This window comes from Miscanthus floridulus, chromosome 6 (assembly GCF_019320115.1).
Source record: "Miscanthus floridulus cultivar M001 chromosome 6, ASM1932011v1, whole genome shotgun sequence".
Lineage (NCBI taxonomy): Eukaryota > Viridiplantae > Streptophyta > Magnoliopsida > Poales > Poaceae > Miscanthus > Miscanthus floridulus.
Window position 1 is genome coordinate 31252248 of NC_089585.1, and position 23723 is coordinate 31275970.

The following is a 23723-nucleotide window of genomic DNA, read 5'->3' on the forward strand; positions in this document are numbered from 1 at the left end:
AAATCCCCATCTAAACTAGGACTCCAAGCCCCTGCCCCTGAGTCCTAGACTCAGTGCGGTGCAAGGACCTCCTCCACCAAAATAAAACCCTAACAGTCGGTCTAGAAAGAGCTGGATCTATGACAAGAGAGCAACAAGTCTTTCAAGGGCCCATACCCAAGTATGTGCTCAGGATAATAAGTCTGTGACTTGCCTTGATGGATTATGCAACGATCGGTCCTTAACCGACACAGACAGGGAAAGCAGTGTAACCAAGCTATGCCCCGCGTCCATGGCGACACAACCTCTTACACCCACCAATACCCAAACCATATCCCTGCCCGGTCACCATTCATCATTTCCACCATTTATATTTTCCAAGTGATAATAATACAATAATATATTTCCTATCTCTCGCGAGTGACCGGCAATCACTCAACTTCTACCAGAGTCCTGTAGCATAGCATTCTACATGATCCTGTCATACTAGTAAGACTCATAGGATAAAGATATATATGCAAGTGGGTTTCATTCAACTCCTTAAAACTTAATGCACAAATATAATTTAAACTGTAGAAAAAGTAGGGGTTATACACCGGGGCTTGCCTGGGTAAGAGATATTAAAAAATTAGTATCAGCATCTTCAGATCATCCACATTATCTGAATAGAAAGCCCATTGCATCATCTCTTGGAGAGAATACCATTACACCATCTTCGGATTCCCAATCATCCTTCGATTGATTCGTTGATCCATCATCGTACCTATATGATATGCAAGCGATGCATTGCAAAGATGTAATTAATCGACTGAAATCGGGATTCGTAAAATACTGATCTACGCCTCTCAAGTTAACGACTAGTTCTAACGATGACCGTACTTAGGCTACATATACATGTTGTCGGATAAGGCGTTATTTCTCAACAATAATTTTAGTTATATAAACCAAGGTGTTTCTTTATTTTATTCTATCGATTAAACTTTATTCGCAGTAGGACATCATTATCTATTTAGCAACTAATTATTTTGGAGCTACAAATATTACAGTGAATACCTAATATAGCTAGGAGCCTACTCTAAAAATTTCAGATTTAACACTATTACCAATTTATCACAACAATTCCTACAAGTTCTCCTTTTAATAATATTAAGCATTTTAAATAATTAGAGCAACCCTAAAACATACCAAGTCTATGTGAACAAAATACACTACTAGGTATCATGGTTTTAGAAACTCAACAGAACTGATTCCACTATTTTATGATTTTTATTTGATTTATTACGGATTTACAAACTTCAGCCATTTTAAATAATTAATAAAACTAGCAGGAAGCGAAAAACGCACCACGGCCGCATTAGGCCCAGCCGGTCAAGATCGTCCAGCCCAATACGAAACCCAGGCCGTGGCGATAAAGGCGGCCCCATGCGCGGATGGTGGCCTCGGCCGGCCCAGCAGCGCAGTAATGCGCGGCGGCCCAGGCGGTAGACGGCACCAGCCGCCCCAGCGACAGTGGACGCGGCCCAGCGCAGAGACGGGGGCGCGAGTGGCCTAGTCAGCCGGCAGCAGCCGGCCCACACGCGGTGAGCGTGGCCCAACACGGACTGCGGCGGTACATTTAGCGAGAAGGCTCCCGGTTTAACCCGAAACTAACTCGCAATACAACCAATATTGTTCATGTGCGTCACGTATTCGCAGTAAAGACCTTGTATAAAAATTATGCTTGGATTTATACCCTCGCTTCATCTTCAAAAAAAGAGAACCGACGGGAAGCACTGGCCGGCGGCTGGAACGACGTGACGGGGCCGGGGAGAGGCATAGCGGCGGCGTACCAACTGCCGATGAGCCGCACGGGGACCCACATGGCCCCAAGCTGACCTGTGGCAAGGGCTGAACTGGCCCACGGTAGCCTGTCCGCGCGAACCGAGGCGGTGGCAAACCGGCCGCAGCGGTGCCAGTCAGATGGACGACGTGGAGGAGGCGGAGCTACGCTCGGTGATGGCGGCTACACGCAACGTGGCATGGGCAGCATGGCTGCTGTGGTTTGGCTAAAGGGCACCCAAAGCAGCGGGCCATGGAGCGGCCACACGGGAGGCGCAGGAAACTATGGCAGAACACCGGCACGCCCGTGGGGCATGCGGGGAGACGGAGGGGCGTGTGCTCGCATGGGGCGGAGCCTACGGCGGACACACGGGACAGCGGCGGGGTGCTTCGGTGACCGCAGAAGATGGAACGGCATAGACACCGGGGTGGAGGAGGGCAGCGCTGCGGTTGCTATGGAGGAACGGGAGCAGCCGTGGAGGGGGAAACGACATGGGATTCACGTGCGCCCGCGAGGAAGAAGAGGGCATCGGCGCACGGTAGCGCGGGCAGCGAGGTGGAGACGACACGGGCACCTTAGAGCAGTGACGTGTGGAGGAAGTGCCTGGAAGGGACCTCATGGAGGAGCTACAGGTCCAGCGCGGTGGGACTCGTGCATTCGCGCACGGCGGCCGAGCAGCGGGATTGAGAAACTTCTGGCGGCGCGAGGTGCTTCGGTGGTCGCGGCTCGGTAGAGACCGTGGCGAGGAGAAAAGAAGGGCATGGGAAGCAAGAAGTGACCGACGGACACGGCAGCCGAAATACCAAAAGAAAGGGGGCAGCATCGAGGGTGGTTGCACGGCCGATGATCAAGCTGAGCGCTAGCTTATTAAATTCACGTTGCATGCTCGAGCGAGTGGCTTGTCTTCTTCCGGTCCTGCTGCCATGCATGCATGCATGCCGCATTCCTCAGCATGCTCAACTCAGCCGAAGCAGCAGTGGGCGGGTGGGCCTACGTGTTTGCGGCCTCGGCACCCGCGCCTGCACATCACATGTTGCGGACCACACCTTCACTTCATGACACCGGTATGCCCTCCCGCTGTCCATGTCCTGCCATTACACAATGTTGTGTGCTGCGGACTTGACCTTGGCATAGAGACAATAGCCAACGCAGCCAGGCCGGCAGACCCACGCGCGCGAGGTCGCAAGGAAGCAAACACACGTGGCCGACTGCGCTCGTCCAAGAAGAGAGACGCAGAGATAGGCAATCAGAGAAACAGAGACAAGCAAGGACATTGATGGTGCCGCAGCGATGATGATGCGACGAAACGGGTAGTCGAACAGTGACGTTTAGCGAAGCGTGGACATGACAGGGCTAGGCAAACGGACACACCGTGGTGCAGGGACGTGACGGTAATAAATGCCAATCCACGGGTACGCTGTACGTCAGGAAAAACAAACGAAGCTGCTGCTCTCTCTCTCTCATCCGTTCGTGCTTATCAAAATAAACCCGTGAGTATATATATATATATCGTTCTATTTATTAAGAGACTTTATTTTTATTTATAATAATTGCTTTCCATACTTAATCTAACCGAACAAACCGTTCGCTAGAATCGTCGTTCGACATTCCTAAATATCTTTACGAACTGGGTAATTTAACTTAGGCGTTGATTCGAGTCCACAAACTAAATCACACAGGATTCGCTCGTCATGTTGAGTACGTTTTAAATAAAAAATCCGAGAAACTCGTTTCGTAAATTTTTACTTAGGCCTAAATCGTGGTGCTAAATAAGATCGTAACACCGGGGTGTTACACTACAAGAGATATGACCTTCAACGATAGTTTTCTCATGACGACAGGCTAAATTCGTCGCTAAGTCATCTTGTTTTACGACGTTTTTTTGGTGGGAGTATGACTTTATAACAAAAATTATGTGTTTGTCACTAAGATCTAGTAAAAATCGTCTTAACCTAGATGACTCACATTATACAACAAATAGTAACTCTTCCTAACATGCTAAATACTAATCATCATCAATTTATGACAATATTAATTCATCACATATTTTAAATAAATTAATTTTAACATGAAGAAAAGTGTGCTACATTATTTTAATTATTCCCTTTTACTAAGGGGCCACGACACAGCCACCTGTATAAGTATCATTTATCCTTTTATTAAAGGGCCACTGTCCATGTACGTGAGTGCAGGTTATTAAAAAAAATAAACACCACTCCGTACTGGAAATAGGATTTTTTTTTGTGTGTGCTGTTTTTTTCCTATCAGTATATAAAAAAAGCTCACTGGGATATTCAGTTTATTTGGTTTACTTACAGTATATAAAAAAAGCTCACAAGAATAACCCTGTAGGTTGAGCGCAAATGTTAATTTAAGGTCGTATTGCCGCCTAAAATTTCGCAGCGCGCCTGATTTCCATCCTTTCGCGCCTTCCTCGTCGCTGCCTGCCCGAAATCTAAAATCTCTCGGACCCACATGATGAGAGAAAAAAACTCTATTGCTTTATCACCGCGTCCAGAGGCCAAAACCCTAAGCCGCTCACTTTTCCCCTCCCCAATCCTAAATCCACGCGAGCCACCTCCACACATCCTGGGGACAGCACTGCCTGCATGCGCGCCGCCGGGCCTCTCCCTCGCTTCCGCGGCGGCGGCCGCCTCCCGCATATCCACGCCGCCTGCTACGTCCCGGGCGTCCACGCCGGCGGCGGCCTCTCCGCGAGTCCACGCCGCCTCCCAAAACATCGCAAGCTGGGATCCACGATGCAGGTGGCCGTCTCCACTCCGCCGCATCTTGGGTTTCGTGGCCGCATGCCGTTGGAGCCCTTCCTGTGGACCTGAGGTACTGTTGTGCACACTCTCAGTCTCGGATCTGGTTTTCTAGCAGTGGAAATTAGTAGGTGTAAAGCTTTGGTTTGATTTAGTGAATATATGCACAAAGAAAATTTCCTGGGTTCTTACTCTTGAGGTATTCTGGCAGTAAACTGTGCGGGTACAATAAACAAGAATAACAAGACATGGAATAATGTTCTAGCGGAAGATTTTGATACGGTGGCCCATACAAATATCAGGGGAATAGCAAATGTGTTCCGCCATTTCGTGCCACTTATGATAGAGAAGAGACATGGTATTATAATCAATCTATTCTCTCTGCTTGGCAAAGATCTGCTGCTGCAGAGGTCGGACAAAAAGCCATCGAATGCATTATAGTGGTTTCTTCTGTTGAATCAAAATCCGCAGTACATACTAAATTGCATATTGCCATTTCAGGTTGCTCCATATTGTGCTTCGAAGTAGGCAATTGGGGCTTGACACACTGCTTGGCGAAACAGCTCCCTCCTGGATTGGCAGCCATTGCTCTTAGCCCTAGTGTCGTGTATACTGACATGCTTTGTAAGCTCAGCGGCATTATATCGTACAACTGGAACATGGTAAACATCCTTGCCTTATGTTTGTTTGACCTATTTAGCTTATGTTCTACTTTGTGCACATATAGATCATAAACATAGCGTCCAGTTATTCATTATTCATTAGCTGAGGTGGATATAAAATCTGAACCAACGGAAGAGGGGTACTCAAGACAAAAGTAGTCAGATTGCATATACTTGGGGATGGGAAATTACAATTACATAGCTAGTATTAGCACTTTAGCATTGCCGATTGACACATAAATCAGCTTATTGGATCATCCTCCCAAGATAGTTCTCACCAGCAGATGATTTCATTGCTACACCTATTCCTTTCCAGTCCACCTTTATTGTTATACAGAAGTCCTGTTGCCATACCAGTGATTTCAGAGATTTCTGTTCCACTCCAAATATGGCAGCACATAGTCCAACTAAATATACTGTCAGTAACCTTCAGCCTTGTATTGTGTTTCCAGTGTCCTGTCTCTACAATTCAACTTTGTATACTGCCAAATGTGAAATTTTGCCATGAAGTTTCTGTGGACAGTTAGACAGGGAAGCTAGATGTTAGGTAGCCTGCTATTATTTGCTACATTTGATCTATCCTATTGCATTTTTTAGACTTGAAAAATTTTGTATTGAGAAATCTTGCCACTTTGAGCATCTTGGCTGTGATCCTGTAATTAAATGATAGCTGCTACACATCCGATGGATCTGTATGACCCATTTCTTACATAAGAGTCTGGAAAAACGGTAGTTGAGATGCTAGGATAGCTGCTACACATCCTTGCATTTATATTCGGAAAATTTGTCTAATAGACACTATTGAACTACTGCTTTTTGGATTCTGAATATTGTTGCAATATGGATGGCACTTCCAGCTAGCTATTTGTTAAAAAAGAATCTGAATATTATTGCAGACTAAATTTCTATGATGATAATGCAAACTTAAGCCGTGCTACTACTTAGCTACCCTGGTGCAACCCATTTTAGCTACTAATCGAAACTATTTTTTGTCATGTTAGGCTCAAATGAAAGCTATCATGTCTCAGTTTGACCAGATGGGGAACAACCACAGACTCTTGGAGAAGCCGTTGCTCATGTTTTGCCATCAAATAAATTTCTTCAAAATGTTGGCCTCAAGTCACTGGCCTCCAAGAGAACACTACTGCTGCAGCACGTGTACAAGAGTTGGTGCAGCACTTAGATAAATTTCATGGCGATTATTTTGCTACTTGTTGGACCTAGTAATAACTTGGACATGTGAGGTTCATGTATTTTTTGTTGAGTTTGACATGAGAATTATTTGGACATGCAACTATTAATGGATCTGATTTGCCAAGTGGTGTAATGAATGTGGCCATTTCAATTTGCTTGTTGGTTATAAACTGGTTATGTTAGCTACAATATATATAGTTGGCTATAATATATTGAATTACTACATTATATGAATAATATTGTATGACATTTTATTATCCTACGTGGAACCTGCATAGACATCCATGGTCAATGGTTCACGATGTTTTCTTTGCTTAATAACGACGATAATTGAGCGTCGTAAATCAACGACGCAAGTATGAACGTCGCAAAAATTACGATGACATTATCAGTTTTGTCACAGAACACCTTTAGCTACGGGGAATAGGCGACGAATCCATTTTTGTTGCGCGTGTGTCGTAAACTGTGAAATACGACAAATTTTTCAGTTTCTACGACATTAGTGCAACGTCGTAGAAGGTCATATCTCTTGTAGTACAGAAAGCTCTAGTTTGGTTTTGGTGAATTGATAAAACCCTATGTGCTAACCTAGTTTATCTGAAGTGATTATGAGATAGGTGACACATTCCAAGTGGTGAAGCAAATGAGATCATGATGTGATGATGGTTTGGACATGATGATCAAGTGCTTGTCCTTGGAAAAGAAGAAAGAGAAAAACAAAAGGCTCAAGGCAAAGTATAAGTGGTAGGAGCCATTTTGTTTTGGTGATCAAGACACTTAGTGAGTGTGATCACATTTAGGATTGATAGCCGTACTATTAAGAGGGGTGAAACTCGTATCGAAATGCGGTTATCAAAGTGCCATAGGTGCTCTAACTCAATGCATATGCATTTATGATCTAGTGGAGTGCTAACACCCTTAAAAATGTTTGTGAAAATATGCTAACATATGTGCACAAGGTGATACATTTGGTGGTTAGCACATATGAGCAAGGGGGAGAAGTTGGTGAAGTGAAGGAGGAGATTGCCACTGAAATTCAGTGACCAGACGCTGGTCACGTAGTGACTGGATGCACCTGTGCTGAGTTCGGTCAATTATAAATGAAGGAGGCTCACTCGGTGGTGTCTGGTCCGTGATCGGACGCAGCACAGTAAATGTGCAGATGCACAAGGTCTGCGTTCGGTCATAGGTAACGTACAGTGACGTAAGAGGCTAAGTGAACGCGGTGAAGACCTGACGCGGTGGCGCGTTCGGTCAAGGTGCATCTGACATGTCCGGTCGTTGTTTAGGCGCTCGGGGAGCTTTCTAGAAATGAACTAATGTAGAGGCACAGTGGGAGGCGGCGTGTCCGGTCATGGCATGGCCATGGCGTGCATGTGTGCGATCGGCGTGTCCGGTCTGGACTGGAGAGCGTTCGGTCATCACTTAACCGCGAGGGCGCTGAGAATCGATTGTTGGGATTAGGCGGGTGAGGTTGAATCTAGGGGACACATGGACAAAGATCCACAACCGGACGCTGGGGGCCTGTGTCCGGTCAGCGCGACCTGTGCGCCCGGTCACCCCGTGAAAGCGGAGGGTAGAGAGCCAACAACTCTATTTCGAGGGGGCCTCTATTTAAGCCCCATGACCAGCTCAAGCTCACTCTCTTGGCCATTTGCATTGACATAGCAACCTTGTGAGCTTAGTCAAAGTCCTCCCACTCATCTCCATCATTGATTCATCATCTTTGTGAGATTGGGAGACAATCCAAGTGCATTGCTTGAGTGATTGCATCTAGAGGCACTTGGTGTTCGTGTTTCACTACGAGATTCGCTTGTTATTCTTGGTGGTTGCCGCCACCTAGATAGCTTGGAGTAGCAAGGATCGTCGAGCAGTGGTTGGTGATTGTCTCCTACTCCGATCGTGGTGATTGTGAGGGGTTCTTGACCTTTCCCCAGCGAAAAGCCAAAAGGTACTCTAGTGGATTGCTCGTGGCTTGTGTGATCCTCATCTTGTGTTGGTTCTGCGGCACGCTATTGAGGGTTTGGCGTGTGATGCCAATTAGTGCGTAAACCTCCAAGTGAGTGAGTCGCCACACCGAGGACTAGTTTGCCGGCAAGCAAGTGAACCTCAGTAAAAAAATTTACGTCACCTTGTCCGAGGATTTCATTGGTTATCTTGTGATTGATTGATTGGCTCCATCTTGTGATTGGCTCATACCTCGACATGTCGGTATAATCATCGCCATCCTTTCTTGTATTACATTCCTAGTGTGTAAGCTAAGCTCTTTAGTGTAATTAGTTTTGAGAGCTAGCTTGCGTCGGGACTAGAGGTTAGTGAGGCTCTTTAGTTAGTCTTTGAGAGCTCACTAACTTAGTGTAGTGACATAGCCATTGTGTGGATAGAGACTATAGCAACTAGAATTGTGGTAGGTAGCTTATATTTTAAGTAGGCTAGCGCTATACTCGCTTCGCCGTTTATTTGACTAACCACATTGTTTAAGTGTTCTTGTAGAAATTTTCATAGGCTATTCACCCCCTCCTCTAGCCATTAGGACCTTTCAGGGAGTCAGGGTTTAGGACCGGACATGTAGGTCCCCTGCGTCCGGTCAGCACCCTTCGCCTCCTTTTTTATTTTCTAACTCCTCAACCTCTTCACCCTTGCTTCCAAGTTGTTAACCACAAAGTGTAGAACTTGTGTGCAGTGTGTTAGCATTTTTCAAGGGTCAAGATTAGCATACTAGGATTCCTAAATGCATATGCAACAATCATGTCACCTAGTGGCACTTGATAACAGCTTAGCCAAAGATTTCCTCTCTTTATAGTACGACTATCGATCCTAAACATGATCACACTCTCTATAGTGTCTTCATCACCAAAACAAAAACTTATCTTATACCTTTGCCTTGATTTCCTTGGTTTTTTTTTCTCTTTCTTCTTTTCCAAGTTGGAGCTTGATCATCAACACCTCATGTCCATCTTCAACTCCATGGACCTCTTGCTTGCTCCATCACTTGAATGCACCAACCTAGCTCAATTCATCACTCATGACATAGGTTAGTACTTAGATTTTATCAATTAGCCAAAACTAAATTAGGGCTTTCAATCTCCCCTTTTTGGTAATTGATGACAACCTTTCACAAAGATATACTATAAAAGCTTTTGGATTCATGTTGCTTGTCCAAACAATTTACCATGTGTAAAGGTTATGGACAAGTTTCATAAACCCGAATTGGTAGCATTAGCTCCCCCTACATATGTGCAAAGAGTTTGGATTTGAAAGCATGGATTAGGAAGGGTGGGGAAGTAATGTCTATCAAATGATGCTAAGGTGTAAAGAATGGACTTTTAAAGTGTGATACCAATCGGAGTTGCCATTTGAACACCATCCTTAGCACCATGGTTTGCTAGATACCACTTGAAAACTATAACCACTAGATTCCTCAGTGAGATCAACATTAGAAACAAGACTCTAGTACCACTTGTAAAAGCAACTTCAAGGTATATCTAGCTATCCTATGCAAGCTAGTTTTTATTACATCAATCATTTTCTAAAATCTAGCATACACCACATAAGCATGGATATTTGAATTTAAAAAACTTGTGCCATGCAAGAAAACATATGTAATGCACATATAAATGCAACATACAAGTTTATGAGCTTGCCCCCCCTACTTGTATACTTCAAATTTTAATTGATCCCCCTATCTTACGATCTTTGTGAATCTCTCTCCCCATTTGTCACTAATTAACACAAAATGTGAGCTCAAATTTTAGATAGGTTGGGGTAAAACCATGTGTAATGAGGATCATTTTCCTAAATTTGGTTCAATCTAGATCACTTGCAAAAGACATTTAACTTGGTTTGATCCAAGGGCAAGCATCTTCACACCTCATTGCAAGGGTTATCTTGACAATGTTGAGTTAAACACTTATAGCTCATTTTCTAGATTAAACACTAGGTTCACAAGCCCACAAACATGTCATATGCTACCACTAGATCATCTCAAGCATACAAGCAATAGTGGTACTATACAAGCATCAAATTCTTTTGATTTTCATGAATAAGCCTAAGACATATGAGGAATGACTAGATACACTAAACAAGTCCTTAGCAATGTATGAATGACATGTCAATCAATTTTACCTTGCTTTGCTTAAGGAGAGGCATATCATATAATGGGGTTGCATCAGCACATATTTGAGAAGTCAAGTATGTTCAATTCATTCCTTAGCTTGCAAAACCTCTTCTCATCAAATGGCTTGGTGAAAATATAGGCAAGTTGATCTTCAGTGCCCACACTCTCAATGCAAATGTCCCCTTTTTGTTGGTGATCTCTTATAAAATGATGGTGGACATCTATGTGTTTTGTTCTTGAATGTTGAACTGGGTTGTTGGTGAGCTTCACTGCACTCTCATTGTCACATAGCAATGGCACTTGCTTGAACTTGATTCCAAAATCACTCAAAGTAGCCTTCATCCAAAGTAATTGAGCACAACAACTACCAGCCGAAATGTACTCCACTTCGGCGGTTGAAAGTGCTACACTATTTTGCTTCTTTGATGACCAAGACACAAGTGATCTTCTCAATAGTTGACATGTGCCCGATGTGCTCTTTCTCTCAACCTTGCATCCCGCATAATCGGAGTCTGAATATCCAATAAACTCAAATCTTCCTCCTTTGGGATACCATAATCCAATATTTTGTGTATGCTTCAAGTACCTCAATATTCTCTTGGTTGCCTTCAAATGACTTTCTCTTGGTGAGGCTTGAAATCTAGCACACATGCATACACTAAACATCACATCCGGCCTTGATGCGGTCACATAGAGTAGGCTTCTAATCATAGATCGATACATCTTTTGATCCACCATATTGCCACTAGCAACACTATCCAAGTTTCCATTTGTCCCCATTGGTGTACTAATTGCTTTGCTCTCATTCATGCCAAACTTCTTGAGCACGTCTTTGATGTACTTGCCTTGACTCACAAATGTGTCATTCTTCATTTGCTTGATTTGAAGACCAAGGAAGTAACTAAGCTTTTCAATCATAGATATCTCGAATTCACTTGCCATCATCTTTCCAAACTCCTCACAATAATCTTGGTTGGTTGATCCAAATATACTATCATCAACATAGATTTGTAATACAAACAAGTCCTTTCTAATCTTCTTGGTGAAGAGAGTGGTGTCAACCTTACCCATAATGAATCCCTTAGAGAGTAGGAAATCCATCAAGCTCTCATACCATGCTCTTGGTGCTTGCTTCAATCTATATAAAGCCTTTCTCAACTTGTAGACTTGGTTGAGTTTCTTTTCATCTTCAAAATCGGGAGGTTGCACAACATAGACAAGCTCATTGATGTACCCATTGAGAAATGCACTCTTTACATCCATTTGGTACAACTTGATGTTGTGGGCACAAGCATAGGATAACAAGATCCTAATTGCTTCCAATCTTGCAACCGGGGCATATGTTTCTCCAAAGTCAATACCTTCAACTTGAGTGTAACCTTGAGCCACTAATCTTGCTTTGTTCCTTACAACTATCCCATCTTGATCTTGTTTGTTCCAAAAGACACATTTGGTTCCGATCACATTGTGATCCTTAGGCCTCTCAACTAATTCCCATACTTGATTTTTTATAAAATTGTTTAGCTCTTCATGCATAGCATTCAGTCCATCAATATCCTTCAAAGCTTCATCTATCTTAGGTTTAATGGATGACACAAATGAGTAATGTTCACAAAATGATGCCAATCTTGATCTTATTTGTACACCTCTTGAGATATCACTGATAATAGAATCCAATGGATGATCTCTTACAACATTGGTTGGTCGGAACACTTATAATTGATTGCTTGCATTTGGTTGAGATATGTACTAGCCATTTGTTATTGATCCTGCTCTTTGTCATCACTTGCACTAGCTTCACTTTGATCATGAGAACCACTAGCTTGCACATTTGAGTTAGAGAGCACTTGATTCTTATCATATTCAACATCAATCACCTCTCTAGGCCTTATATCACCAATGTCCATGTTCTTCATTGCATTGACTAATTGAGTGCCTCTCACATCATCTAAATTCTCATCTTTCTCTTGGGAACCATTGGTTTCATCAAATTCCACATCATGCACCTCCTCAAGAGTACTACTAGCCAAATTCCAAACTCTATAAGCCTTGCTAGTAGTAGAGTAACCAAGCAAGAATCTTTCATCACATTTCTTCTCAAACTTGCTCAATCTAGTGCCTTTCTTCAATATATAGCATTTGCAATAAAAAACTCAAAAGTATGCAATGTTGGGCTTTCTTTCATTCAAGAGCTCATATGGTGTCTTCTCCATTATGGGGTGACAATAGAGGCAGTTGCTATAGTAGCAAGCCATGTTGATTGCTTCAGCCCAAAAATGAATTACTCACATTATACTCACTCAACATTGATCTTGTCATGTCAATTAAAGTTCTATTCTTCCTCTTAACTAGGCCATTTGATTATGGAGTGTACTTGGCCAAGAATTAATGTCTAATTCCAAACTCATCACAAAGCTCATCAACTCTTGTGTTCTTGAACTCACTACCATTGTCACTTCTCACTTTCCTGATGGTTGTCTCAAACTCATTGTGAATTCTCTTGATGAATGTCTTGAAGGTTGCAAACACATCACTCTTATCGATAAGAAAGAACACCCATGTATATCTAGTGAAATCATCCACTATCATAAATCCATATTTGTTTCCACCAATGCTAGTGTATATGGTTGGTCCAAATAAGTCCATGTGTAACAACTCAAATGCCTTAGATGTACTCATCATGCTCTTCTTAGGATGTGTGTTACCAACTTGCTTTACGGCTTGACATACACTACATAGCTTATCCTTCTCAAATGTGGCATCTTTCAAGCCTCTAACTAAGTCAGGCTTAATCAACTTGTTCAATTGCTTCATTCCAACATGACCAAGCCTTCTATGCCATAACCAACCCATGCTATACTTAGTGAGCAAATATGTTGGCAATTGAGCTTCTCTAGCATTGAAATCAACCAAGTATAGATTCTCATATCTAAATCCTTTGAATATCAAGTTAGAATCATCTACACTTATGATCTCTACATCATCCACACCAAATATGCACTTAAAACCAAGATCATACAATTGAGCTACCAACAATAAGTTGAAGTTCAAGCTCTCTACTAGTAGCACATTGGAAATGCTCAAGTCATTGGATATTGCAATCTTACCAAGCCCTTTGATCTTGCCTTTGCTATTATCACCAAATGTGATACTATCAATCCCATTACTCTCATTTGTGTTGATTGAATTAAACATTCTTGAATCACCGGTCATGTGTTGTGTTCACTCACTATCAAGCACCCAATGCCTTCCTCTGGCTTTATAATTTACCTAAAAAGATCAATTCCTTTTAGGTACCCAAACTTATTTGGGTCCTTAAAGGTTAGTTACTAAGCTCTTTGGCACCTAAATGGCTTTCTCATTTGAGCCCATAATTGGTGCACCAATGAACTTAGCCTAGACACCAATGGCACCCTTGGTAAGCAAATAACAAGAATCAAACTTAATTGAGGATACGTTAGCATTCTTGTTCTTGTTTTTGCAATCTTGCTCTATATGCCCAACTTGCTTGCATCTATTGCAAAATAGACCATTGCCCTTCATAAAATTAGTCTTGTGAGTGACAAAAGCTGCCTTGCCTTTCTTAGGGGTATAGCATAATCCCTCTTTATTGAGAGAAAACCTTTGGCTACCCAAACACTTTAGCAAGCGGGCATCTCCACCATAGGCATTGCCTAAGGTACAAGTGAGCTCATTCACCTCCTTCTTGAGGGTCTCATTTTTCACCATTAGTGAGGCATCACAAGTGAAACCATCACTCAAAGGTGAAGTAGAAGTGGTAGTACTATAAGAAGGGTTAGTGGGAGCAACAACAATGGGCTTATAAAAAGATTCATCAAGAATATCACATGTTAGTCCCACATCACATGACACAATCACTTGCTTCTTCTTGGCTTCCTCCTTCTTGACTTGCTCAAGGAGAGAGGAGTCAGCTTTTTCAAGCTTAGTGTGAGCTTTGCCAAGCTCCTCATGGTATTCCATTAGACTCTCATAAGAGGCATTGAGCTCATCAAAAGATTGCTCAAGAGATTTGACCTTGCGCAATTCTTTGCACTCCTTTGTCTTCATCTCAAAGCAAGTGTTAACTTGCTCTAACATGTCCATGAGCTCCTCCTTGGTGTAGTCCTCATCATCATCATCACTCCTACAATCATCACTTCCACAAGCATCATTATCACTCACACCATATTTTACCTTGGTAGGCTTTACCATGAGGCAAGTCGATGGAGTGTCGAAGATGGATGGCTTGTTGTTGATGGTGATGCTTGCTAGTGCCTTGTTGAGAGACTTCTTGTCATCATCACTAGAATCATCATCCAATGAGCCATCACTATCCCATGTCACCACATAGCCACCACCCTTCTTCTTCTTTTTGAAGGTCATCTTCTTCTCCTTATTCTCTTTCTTTTCCTTCCTCTCATTCTTTTCTTTCTTCTTCTCATCCTCATCATTGTCACTATTGTAGGGACAATCCACTACAACATGATCCTTGCTCTTGCACTTGTAGCATCTTCCCACATAGTCCTTGCTCTTGAAGTTGTCTCTTCTCTTTCTTGCACCATATACCTTCTTCTTATGAATTTGCCCATCTTGCGCACAAAGAGAGTCATGGCCTCATCATCAATATCACTAGCATCTTCATCCTCACTTGATTCTTCTTTCTTGGACTTGCCCTTGTTCTTGGATGATGAGTTAGCCTTGAATGCTATACTCTTCTTCTTCTTGTCTTCATCCTTCTTCTCATCTTGATCAACCCCTTCCCTTTCCACATGGTATGTCTCTTGTGTCATGACATCACCTAGTACTTGGTTGGGGGTTAGTTGCTTCAATCCTCCTCTAATGATGATCAATCTCAATGTCTCAAATCTTGGAGGTAAGCACATCAAGAACTGATGAGAGGCATCGTCATCATTGATTTTCTCACTCAAAGCCTTCAAGTCATTGACAATTACTTGCAATCTATGGAATATCTTCAGAATGCTCTCATCATCCTTCATCTTGAAACTTGTCAACTTGTCCTTGAGGATGTATAGCTTGGCACTCTTCACCGCCGATGTGCCCTCATATATTTCTTCCAATCTCTTCCACACCTCACTAGCTCTTTCACAATCCTTGATTTGCTCAAACACTTTGGAATCAATTGTATTGTAAATGGTGTTGAGAGCCATTGTGTTGCATTGCTTGTTGGCCTTGTCTTGGTTGGTGAGATTGTTAGGATCAAGAATAGCATAATCACTCTTGGTCACATCCCACACTTGATCATTGATTGAACCAAGATACATCTTCATCTTTCTCTTCCAATAATCATAGCATGTGCCATCAAAGAACGGTGGTTTGCCCCCCACATGGTTGAACACAACTTGAGCCATCTTTTGACACCGAAGTTGTTAAACCTTCAATCAAACAGTGACCATAGCTCCGACACCACCTGAAAGGTCCTAATATGGCTAGGGGGTGAATGGCCTATTTAAAAACTCTACAAAGCACTAGAGCAATTGATTAGTACAACAAATGGCGTAATGCAATTTTGCTCTAGCTCTACAAGGGTTGCAAGCCACCTATTCCAACAATTCTAGTGGCTATGATCACTATGCACACACAGAAGCTAAGTTACTACTCACTAAGCTAGTGTGCTCTCAAAGACTAACTAAAGAACCATACTAACCAAACTAACAAGCTCTCAAAGACTAACTATACTAAAGAGCTTGGCAACTAGTTTGCAAGAAATGTAAAGGAGTAAGCAAGGTGATTATACCATCATGTCGATGAATGAACCAATCACAATATGTAGTCAATCCAATCACTGGGAGAATTCCAATCACATAAGAGACACAAGAATTTTCTTTCGAGGTTCACATGCATGCTGGAATGCTAGTCCCTATTGTGTCGACCAACACTTGGTGGTTCGGTGACTAAGAGGTGTTGCACGAACCTCATCTCATAAATGGACACTGCAAGAACCTACCCACAAGTGAGGTAACTCAATGACACGAGCAATCCACTAGAGTTACCTTTTGGCTCTCCGCTGGGGAAGGTACAAGACCCCTCACAATCACTGGAGCCAGCCATGAATAATCACCAACACATGCCAAAGCTCCTTCGCCGCTCCAAGCCATCTAGGTGGCGGCAACCACCAAGAGTAACAAGAACTCCATAGCCACAACGATCCCTAAGTGCCACTAGATGCAATCACTCAAGCAAATACACTTGGAATCACTCCCAATCTCACTATGATGATGAATCAATGATGGAGATGGGTGGAAGGTGTTTGCTTACGCTCACAAGGATGTCAAGTACATCAAAGTGCCAAGAGAGTGAGCTCCAAGCCAGCTAAACACTATTTATAGACGTCCCAAGAAAATAAAGCCGCTGCTCTGCTCGGGGGCTGACCAGACTCGCCTGACTGGACGCACCCCATCGTACGATCACCCGATGGCGTCCACATGGCACCCCTTCAAACCTCAGTTGTTCATCTCCAACAGTCAAGTCCCGAGCGTGTGATCACTTAAGTCATGACCGAATGCGCCGCTCACGCCACCTGATGTGCCACCGAGCCGAGTTCGATCATTTCCAGAGACGATCCATAGCATGGAAAATGAGACCAAACATGCCCGGTCGAAGGTGACCTAATGCACCGCAGCATTTGGTCCTCACTGTCTCACTCGCCGAGCCAACATCAGGGTATGTCATGCGTGACCTGACGCACCAGCGTCGCGTCTGGTCACATGAATGAAAGGTCCTAATGGCTAGAGGGGGTGAATAGCCTATAAAAATTTCTACAACACTTAAGCCAAGTGGTTAGACAATCATGAAGCAAAGAGAGTGTTGCGCTAGCCTACTCAAAATGTAAGCCTCCTATCCATAGTTCTAGTTATCTATGGTCTCTATAACACACAAGAGGCTATGTCACTACCACTAAGTTGTGAGCTCTCAAAGACTAACTAAAGAGCCTCACTAACCACTAGACAAGATAAAAGCTAGCTCTCAAAACTAATTACACTAAAGAGCTTAGCTACACTATGAAAGTAAATGAACAAGATAGGTAGTGAGGTATACCGCCGTGGCAAGAGATCAATCACAATATATCAATCAATGCTAATGAAATCCTTAGAGATAAGACGACACAATATTTTTTCACTGATGTTCACTTGCTTACCGGCAAGCTAGTCCCCGTTGTGGCGATTTACTCACTTGGAGGTTCACGCGCTAATAGGCATCACATGCCTACCCGCAATCGGGTGCCGCACAACCAACACAAGATGAGGATCCACAAGCCATGAGCAATCCACTAGAGTACCTTTTGGCTCTCTATCGGGGAAAGGTCAAGAACCCCTTACAATCACCATGATCAGAGCTAAAGATAATCACCTTCCTCTGTTCGACGATCCTCGCTGCACCAAGCCGTCTAGGTGATGACAACCACCAAGAGAAATAAACGAATCCAACAGTGAAACACAATCACCAAGTGCCTTTAGATGCAATCACTCAAGCAATGCACTTGAATTCAGTCTCAATCTCACAAAGAAGATGAATCATTGATGGAGATGAGTGGAAAGGCTTTGGATTAGCTCACTAGGTTGCTTTGTCAATGAAAATAGCTAAGAGAGTGAGCTAGGGTCAGCCATGTGGCTTAAATAGATGCCCCCACGAAATAAAGCCGTTGAACTCCTCACTGCACAAAACACAGGGTGACCGGACACACCGGTCGAATCGCCCGGACTCATGGCCTTAGCCTTCGGTCCATGGATTCGAGCCACATGTCCTCGAGTTCGAATGTTAGCCGTGCGATGCCAATGGCTAGTAGCCGCTCCCACGCATTTTAAGTGGTGCTCGGGCGCGCAAGAGACAGGACCTGGACGCGCCGGTGCCAGCCCTACCCACGCGCGCACCGGCGCCACCAAGCACTGGCCGGATGCACCAGTCACTTCACCTAACGCCGTGCCACCTCGTGTCAGATCACTTCTAGAGAGGGTCCAGAGCGTCAAATTCATGATCGGACACGTCCGCTAGACCCTAATTGGACGTAGGCCATCATCCTGTCCTCACATGCCAAGTGCACCGCCTTGCGTCAGCGCACGTCAGCCTTCACCAGACGCACCCCCTGGGCATCCGGTCACTTTCTTCTCTAGCATCCGTTCTAAGGACCGAGGGCACGCCTTCATTACGCGCCACTAACCGGACATGGTTGCTGAGTCCGATCACTGCCAGAGCAGCCTCCAGTCACCTTGAGATAGCCCCTTCTCAACTCCAACTTCGCCACCCTTGCTCAAATGTGCCAACCACCAAGTATATCATCTTATGCATGTGTGTTAGCATATTTTTCACAAACATTTTCAAGGGTGTTAGCACTTACTAGAATCTAAATGCATATGCAATGAGTTATAACATCTAGTGGCACTTTGATAACCGCATTTCGATTCGAGTTTCACCACTCTTAATAGTACGACTATCTATCTTAAATGTGATCACACTCGCTAAGTGTCTTGATCACCAAAAACAAAAGCTCATATGGATATCACCTTTGCCTTGAGCTTTTTGTTTTTCTCTTTCTTCTTTTCCAAGCCCTGAGCACCTTGATCATCACCATGGCCATCACCACCATCATGATCTTCATCATTTGCTCCACCACTTGGAATGTGGTATCCTATCTCATGATCACTCAGAGCAAAGGATTAGCACCTAGGGTTTTATCAATTTATCAAAACCAAACTAGAGCTTTCAGTGAAGTTTCCAGCGTCTGATTGTGAACCCTTCCCACGCCTTCTCTAGAACAGCATGACCGGATGCACCGGTCAGTGCTGCGCCACTGCCTGAGATTTAGGGTTTAGGACTGGACGTGTAGGTCCCATACGTTCGATCAGCACCCTTCACCTCCTTTTCATTTTCTAACTCCTCAACCTCTTCACCCTTGCTTCCAAGTTGCTAACCACAAAGTGTAGAACTTGTGTGCACGTGTGTGAGCATTTTTCAAGGGTCAAGGTTAGCACACTAGGTTCCTAAATGCATATGCAAGAATCATGTCACCTAGTGGCACTTGATAACCGCTTAGCCAAAGATTTCCCTATTTATAGTATGGCTATCGATCCTAAATGTGATCACACTCTCTATAGTGTCTTGATCACCAAAATAAAAACCTCTTATACCTTTACCTTGATTTCCTTGGTTTTTTGTTTTTCTCTTTCTTCTTTTTCAAGTTGGGGCTTGATCATCAACATCTCATGTCCATCTTCAACTCCATGGACCTCTTGTTTGCTCCATCACTTGAATGCACCAACCTAGCTCAATTCATCACTCATGACATAGGTTAGTACTTAGGTTTCATCAATTAGCTGAAACCAAACTAGGGCTTTCACCTCCCCACAAGGACATGGGTTCTACTGAGATCCTGGCTAGTGCAGCAATGGTAGAGTCAAGAACCAACAACACTAAAGATGCCCAACGGGCCAGCCCGGCCCGGCACGGCACGGGCCCATGCCAGCGTGGCCCAATAGCCAACGGGCCATCATGGCACGTCGTGCCTCCTGGGCCATGCCTCATAGGGCCACGGGCCTAGCCTTCGGCCTAGGCATGGCCCTATGGGCCAATTTCTATGTCAGGCCAGCCCGACAAGCACTGGCCATTTTCACAGGCCATGCCAGCCCGAAGCCCACTGAGTACCGACACAGAGAGAGAGGAGGGAGGAGAGGGTAGGCCGGGCCACCGGGACACAGGGGTCATGGAGGAGCGGTAGGGGCTCGAGGCCAGCCATTGCGCGGGGGCCTTGGGGTGGAGGGTGGCTGTCGGCGTGCTCAAGGACGGCGTGTGCGCCGCGGCCACATGGGGAGGTGAGGAGGAGGTAGCCGCCAGGGTTGGGAGCGGCGGAGCTCTAGATCTCGGGGGCAGGGAGGGAGGTCATCGTACTTGCGCTGGATCTGAGTAGGAGGAGGCATGGTAAGGGAGCCCACCATACACCGAGGGAGAGGGTGGGAGGGAGCCCGCCGTGCACTGAGGATGAGGGAGAGAGGGAGGCCACCAGATCTGAGCTGAGGGAGAGAGAGAGAGATCCGCACTGGGGAGGGAGAGATGGAGGATGGGGGAGGGAGGGAGGGCGCCAGCCTAGCCTCGCCAGCATCGAGGGAGGAGGCCACGTTTGTGGTGCTCCGACTCGATGGTGGGGCAAGGAAGGAGGAAGAAGAGGCGATGACACGAGCCAGCTCGGAGGAAGACGAATGGCGACGGCGTCGGCTCGGGGAAGACCTCACATGATGGCTCGAGGAGATGAGGAGCGGCGAGGCTCTCGAATGGCGACGGCATTCCTCAGGGAAGGGGAGGGGCGGCCGTCGTGAGGCGCGACGTGAGGGAGTGCGCTTATATATGAGGAGGGGGGAGGCGAGGACGGTGGGCTGGCCACGCTGGGCCTTGGGGAGGGGAGGATGAGTGAGGAGGGGGAGGGGGGAGGCTGGGCCGCTACCAGGCCGACCAACTTAGGTGGCGCCTGGGCCGTGCCAGCCCATAGGCTGGTGCCAGCCCATGGGCCTGAGGAGCGGCCCAGGCATGGCCTGCTCCTTCGGGCCGGGCTAGCCTAGGCCCGCACTGTTGTGGGGGTATTAACCCCTATATCCTTATGGCTAAGCTTGGGTCGGCCTGGATCAGTGGGTCCGGTCCACCAAAAGATGACGTGCTGGCCCGGCCAACCTGTTCGTAGTCCCGCGCAAGGAGTCAAGACAGATTTGGCGATCAAGCAAGATCTTGGTCGGTTAGAATAGGAAACCTTATCCGGCCACCTATGGCAATTGTAACTGACTAGGATTAGTTTCCAGATCTATAACCCTGCCCCCCGGACTATATAAGGTGGGCTAGGGGACCCCTCTAAAAATCATCTCTCATTGACATACATCAATACAATCAGACGTAGGACGTAGGTATTACGCCTTCTTGGTGACCGAACCTGGATAAAACCTCGTGTCTGTCTTGCATCACCGTCTTGTTTGTGGCTTGCGCATCTGTCTGCCAACAATCTACTACCTTAGGCATACCCCTAGGTAGACTGCCGACCATATTTCATCGACAGTGGCGCGCTAGGTAGGGGGTGTGCGTACTGCTCTCCAAGCAAACAAGATGGTCATCATCTCTGGCTCCATGGCTACGCCGAATGGCCTCATGTTCACCGTCAGCCAGATCACCTGGACCACCGGCTCCGACGACTTCATCGCCAAGACCATGGAGGAGGTGTGGATTCAGTCTGCGCCGACCACTGCTTCACCTGCATTGGCTACGGCTCCGACCACGGTGGATACGGCTCCGACCACGATGGATCTGGCTCGGACCATGGTACATCTGGCTCCGACCACGCCTGCATCATCTTCAGCCACGCCAACCACTCATCCATCCACTTCCTCGCTACAAACGGAGGCAGATCGACAACACCGACCTGCTCGATTCCATCGATCAGGTCGGCACCAAACTCGCCGAAACCCTAGCTCTGGTAAGTGCAATTCAAAGTTGACCTAATGAGCAGGTAAACGCTCCCCCACAACAGATCTACCCAACCCACTTGGGGCCGGTCGTCCTGCACGACTTGGTACAGATCTCGTGGTCATATCTACTCCCGAAGGGCGCTCCGCTTACCGTCGGCTAGCCTCCGTGGTGGGACTCCGGCTCTCTGAGTGCGAAGCCTCGATGGAGAACTACCAGGCCCAGCCCTACGGCCTACGAAATGCTACCTCCAACTACGCGTATAATATACAGCGCTGCTGAGATCTGTGTCTTGTACATCGACCTCGGCCAAAGCCACGCAACTTCATCAACATGATCCGGGATTGATGATTATCAAGAAGGATCCAGTCCACACAGTCTAAGAGGGTGACTCTAGCTCCTCGTCTGGCATCGTATCTAATGCCTTCATCCACACCGAGCTCCAGCATCACAACGATGAAGGCATCGAATACGATCTAGATATCCCAGACCACGCCCGGGGTTCCCACAATTCCCGTCTTTCCCGCCAAGGCGAGGGGATTTGATCAATGTTGTCAGCAATGATGAACCGCCAGCAGTTGGTGAAACAGAACAAGAAAGGACTGCACGCGAGGCATTGCAATATTGACCGGTTTAATCGCTGGCAATCGAAGCTGAAGCAGAAGAGGAGGCACGACGCATAAGGGTCCAGCCACACGACCTTAACAATTCTTTCGACAGGGTGGGGGACAAATAGGTCTTCAGGACTCTAAGTGCCGACGTAGCCGATCACCATGGCAAACAATGCAACGGCTACCCAACACCCTGGAAACCCAGGTAGTTCACGATGGAAATACAAGCCTATCTAACGGCTGCTATGGCCCAGACCGCAGAGATTGTAAATCAAGCCTAGGCTCCATCCGTCTCAGTCGAGTCAAGCCACAGCCGCCAGTACTCAAATCACTCACACGCCACCCAACAACGTGGCTCGCGCAACAATGACCCATCAGACAACCGTCAAGGCAGAAACGGTGGCCATGATGGTGGTCGGGATGACAACCGCCGTCGGGAGGACAACCGCCGCGACGTCCGGGACGATAACCGTCGAGACAACCGCGACAATCGCTGTGATAACCACGGTCGCAGGGCTAATCTAGATGGCAATCGAGATCGCTGCGATGGACAATAACGATCTCCGCCATTACCTCGGTGGACATGATCTACGCGCTCGCATCAACCAGAGAGGCCAACGATCGTGCATCCCATGAAGGCTATCGCCGCATGGAATATGACACTGCCCACGGCCCACCGGGTTTGAAGCAGTTTACTTCCGCACCTTCGCCAAGTCATATGGCCCAAGAACTTCAAGCTCTGAGAAACTTCAGAAGTATGACGGCAAGGAGAACCCCGAATTATGGGTCATGCTCTACGAAACTACGTGCAGATCAGCCATGGCTGACGAGCACATCATGTCTAACTATTTCCTAGTCATTGTTGGCCATGCAGGTCACCAATGGCTGGTCAGCTTGCCGGCGAACTATTTTGATTCTTGGCAAGAGCTCAAGCAGGCCTTCATCGACAACTTCATTGCCTACTTGCGAGCAACCCAACAATAAATATGATCTGCAACGGATTCAGGATCGAAAAGATGAGCCACTGCGCGAGTACGTCCGACGTTTCTCAGAGATGTGCATCAAGGTCCCATCAATCTCCAGACAACAGGCAATTGAGGCTTTCATCACTGGCCTCCGCTT

The 23723-nt window shown here is 45.8% G+C and overlaps 1 long non-coding RNA gene across 1 annotated transcript; it reads left to right on the forward strand.

The window, feature by feature from the left end:
• The first annotated feature begins 4318 nt into the window (after positions 1-4318).
• Positions 4319-6587, forward strand: LOC136458015 (uncharacterized). The gene is made up of 4 exons (XR_010759863.1): positions 4319-4636; positions 4775-4973; positions 5065-5225; positions 6227-6587. It is a non-coding gene; the product is annotated as an uncharacterized lncRNA (long non-coding RNA).
• The last annotated feature ends 17136 nt before the right edge of the window (positions 6588-23723 follow it).